A 5,000-nucleotide genomic window follows, 5' to 3' on the forward strand; every position below is an offset into this window, starting at 1 on the left:
ATCAATTTAAAATTTTTATTATTTTTATTTATTCATTTATTTATAAATTTATTAAGATGGTTGTTTGTATTATAATTTATTATTATTATAATTCATTATTATTATTTAATTATTAATTATTTATTATTATTTTAAAATATCAGATGTTAAAAATTAAATATGATAATTGTTTTATATATTATCAAAGTATTTTTAATTCAGCAAATACAGTATTAATATAAATACTTAAATGTACTTAAATGCTTAAACTTTAAATGAGGTATTTTTAATTTTAGTGATATTTTTAATGTTATAATGTTTGTGTGTTTATAAAACAACAGAGTTCCATGTTTATATTGATGTATATAAACATTTTAATGAAGCTAAATAAAATGTGATACATAAAAAACATTTATTTATTCATTCATTTTTTTATTTATTCATTTTGTATTTATTATTTATTCTAATGCAATAGTTACACTATATGTGAGTAAAAATCATGACATATACTGTAGCGAATGTATTAATATTTATGAAAGCATCTCATTTAAGTGCAATGTTTATATTATTTCACATAATGCATTAAATAAACAGGAAATATTTGCATATGCACACACTATTATAGGATTCTCTTATGTGCTGTGAGTAAACTAACATTAACAACTAATGCTCTTGAGCTGAAATCTTCTGTAAATGTCTGTCCGCTGACTTTAGACAAACAGTTATGGTCTATTCTACAAACACACACACTTCTTCCTCTTTAATGCTCTTAAAGATACCGTGCTTTCTTGTGTCTCTAATTCACACCCACGCCTCTGTTGTGCGGACTAATGTACAGTGTGTATTTAAGCAAATAAATTGAGCAGGATGTTGTAAAATGCAACAGTTTAATTACTAAAGTCAGCCAGCATTAACACTCGCCCACAACACACACTTTAGTGTTGCTCTTAACACTCAAATAATACAGGAAGAGCATTAAATGGCAAACAACCCATCTTAAAAAAAAAGCTTTTATGTCTTCGGTGGTGAGACGAGGAAAACACTCAAAGGCCAAATCACAGAAAACGCCAGACTTCACGGTGCTGTCTTTCCATTTAAACTTTCCAGGTTTCATAGTTCGTATGTGAACATGACACCTTTTTTGTTGTTATTTCATGCAGCGACAACAAAAAAAATGTCTAAAATAAATCTGGAAGAATGAATCAATGAATGAATGAATTTGTTTATTTTGTTGTTTGTTTTATTATTATTATTATTATTATTATTATTATTATTATTATTATTATTATTATTATGTTATAATTATGTTGTTGTTATTTCATGCAGGGACCACAAAAATGGCTAAATTAATTCTGGAAATTTTTATTTTTTAATTTTTAATTTTATTTGTTTATTTTTTGTTTTATTATTATTATTATTATTATTATTATTATTAATAAAAATAATAATAATAATAGACCGCCTGTCTCAACCTTTTGCCTGTACTCTGACTACACTTTTGAATGACCTTTATGTTCCTCTTTGCACCTGTTGTGGTCTTTGGCTGCCTGACGATTCTTAAATAAACTGCACATGGATCCTCATATTCATTGTTAACCTGACCAAACATTACAACTATAAAATACATAGTATAATTATATATTATGTTAAGTGTCAAACTAATATTATACATTTAATCATATATATATATATATATATATATATATATATATATATATATATATATATATATATATATATATATATATATATATATATATATATATATATATTTTTTTTTTTTTTTTTTTTTTTTTTTTGAATGTGTTCAATGCAGTATATTCTACTACTATATGCTACTATTGCCAAAGTTACCCAGTTGCCCACCAGACAGATTAGAGGGCACTGAACACATCACATATGCCACTTAACCAGACTACATATTCCATCATGTACTTCACACACACATCAGTTCCAAATCACAACTGATTACACACAGCTGCAGCTCATTAGGACAGATTACCAGGACAATAAATACACCTCACTCACACACACTTTGCTGAGTCTTGTATCCTGTAAGTGAGCAATCCAAAGCGTTTTCCTGCCAAGCCTTACCATGCTTTTGGCCCTTGTTTTGTTTATTGTTTTGCTGCCTGCCCTGACCTTTCGCCTGTACTCTGACTACGCTTTTGGATTACCTTCTAGTTCCTCTTTGCCTTCCTGATGATTCTTAAATAAACTGCACATGGATCCTCACCTCCGTTGTCAACCCAACTTAACATTACAACTATAAAATACATAATGTAGTATAATTGAATCTTATGTTAAGTGTTATGTTTTTATTAGAAATAATGAATAATTAATAATTAATAATGTCTTTTAATAAAGAATGTATAATAAAGAGATAGTCTTAAAGTGAACAATTATTCGCTGTTTACTCAAAATCTGACCATCTTTTTTGAACAACAGCCCTTCTCTAATGATGTCAGCTTGACAGCTTAAATTAAACATGCTTAGCCACGCCCCTCTAACCAATAAGATTCTGCAAGTATAAAAATTGATAGGAGCACAAAAATAAAGCCCCGCCCCCCCTACTCAACATTCCAATAAATCATCATACTGTAATAAAAGTCATCCTGTTCACGTTTACTACGAGAGAGTGTGTGAACTCATCAGACAGACTTCTGAAAGGAGGACTGTGAGCGTCTGCTTGCGGTGGAGAGAGATTGATGGAGGGATGGAGAAACAGCAGATCTTCTGTCGGTGCAGTTTGGCAGTCGCTCTCACTTTCTACCCGCTATTTAAAACTTGGCAGCATCTTGTGCGATGATTCATTCTCTACTGATGACTGTAAGAAATGACAGAGAGAGAGAGAGATACTGTATGTCCAGAGCGCTCACATTCAACATCTCCGCTATTTATACCTCTGGAGATTCAAGAGGAAACTGAAAACACTCTAAATGTTTAATCCTCAAGGATGCTGATGCAGACTACATCTTATATATTATTAGTACAGATACAGTTAAAGTCAAAAGTATTCATTTTTCTTTTTTTCCCTCAAATATTTCCCAAATCATGTTAACAGAGAATTTTTTTTACAGTATTTCCTATAATATTTTTTCTCCTGGAGAAAGTCTTATTAACCTAATTAACCTTATTAAGCCTTTAAATGTCACTTTTAGCTGAATACTAATATCTTAAAAAATATCTAGTAAAATATTATGGCATTACTAGCAGTAGTTCGCCAGTAACTTACTGTAAATCAATAACTGCAAAACTATTGTTTATACATTTACAGCCCCATTTACGTTCTAAAAATAACTCGCCATAGGCGAAATCCATGAAGTAGCTTTATTTTTTAACAATTATTATAGATGTTTAAGGCTGTAAAACCCTTCACTTTATACACTTCTCAGACAGGCATTCACATTTTTACACTTTCCTCTTTTGTTTAAGCACTCAAAGTTCAAACCTTTGTAGAAAAATAGGTCCAGTTTTATAGAATGAAACCAAAGATCAAAACCTGTTGTCAGGCGCAAACATTCATCACTTTCAGCATAAGGTTCATAAAGCTTTTTAGCTTTAGTGCGGATAATGTTGGCATCCAGTGTAATGTTCTTTATCCTGCACAAAACGAAAGCAGAATCCATCTTTAATGGGGTCGCACACCGGATGCACCAATCATGACATCACATTCGCATGTTATTTAAAATGAAATTATTCAGATGGCGCTTTGTGGGACGGCAGAAATATGAACAGTGTCCTTAGTCGTACCTGGGTACCACAGACAGCCACTGAATTGCGGCACAGGTGCGCGTACCCTTGATGGAAACCTATGCTTACAATTCTAAAATGCATGAGACTGTGTGGCCTATCATAGCGAGGCGCATCTGGTGTGTGACCCCCTTTACGATAGTCTTGCTGTGGACAGTTACAACCCTTTTTGTATCCTTGTTTGAACTCACACTGCTAGCGATCGAAGGTTTATGTTAATTTGACAAGTTGAACGCATTCTATATTGTACAGGAGACACGGAGGAGATTGATTGACAATTGTCTTCAGCCAATCAGAACGTAGAACACGGAAAAATCTGCAAAACTGCGAAAGGTGAACCGCGTTAAAGCAAGGGACCACTGAATATGTATTTACAGTACTGTTTGTCTTTACTGTAAAATATGCTCTCATTTTCACAATGCAACCTAAGTATACAGTAACATAATGCATAACTGTCTTACAGTAAAATACTGTTTATATTACACTTAAAAACTGTGTTATTTACCAAAATCAGTTAACTGTGTTATATTGGTGTATATTGTGGTGGATTGGAGAATGAACAGACATCTTATACAAACACACACACACACACACACACACACACACACACACACACACACACACACACACACACACACACACACAAAAGCCTTTGGTACATGAAAGAGATGATAACCTTTGATGCTCGGACAGAAGATGACAAGTACATCTGCATGACCTTCTTGTGCCCATCTGTTTTAGTGTGTGTGTGTGTGTGCGTAAGCGTGTCAATGGTGATGCCAAAATGAGAATTCAACAACTTAAGCCAAACATTCATTCATTCATTTTCTTGTCGGCTTAGTCCCTTTATTAATCCGGGGTCGCCACAGCGGAATGAACCGCCAACTTATCTTATTCCCATCTCTGGGAAAAAGCCAAACATTTTATGGCTTAAAACATATGTAGTAACTGATAATAAAGAATTAAAGTATTATTTTTGAATTATTAATATTTTAAAGAATAATCACTTCATTTATATAAAATTTTACGTTATTTTTTTTGTTGTTGCTTCAGAAGTCATTCAATTATGTTAATTTTCTGCTCAAGAAATTGATTGTAATTTGCTGCTTTGCTCTTCTATTGTTATTGCTATAGTTCACAATATTTTCATTATTATCCATTAGGGGTCGCCACAGCGGAATGAACCGCCAACTTATCCAGCATATGTTTAACACAGCGGATGCCCTTCCAGCTACAACCCAGTTTTGCGAAACACTCATACACACTCG

General features: G+C 32.4%; 1 protein-coding gene across 3 annotated transcripts in view; it reads left to right on the forward strand.

The window, feature by feature from the left end:
• The window catches only part of trappc9 (trafficking protein particle complex subunit 9), a 308,149-nt gene that overhangs the window by 181,461 nt on the left and 121,688 nt on the right, over positions 1-5,000 (forward strand). The window lies entirely within an intron of this gene.

Source organism: Danio rerio, chromosome 19, assembly GCF_049306965.1.
Source record: "Danio rerio strain Tuebingen ecotype United States chromosome 19, GRCz12tu, whole genome shotgun sequence".
NCBI lineage: Eukaryota > Metazoa > Chordata > Actinopteri > Cypriniformes > Danionidae > Danio > Danio rerio.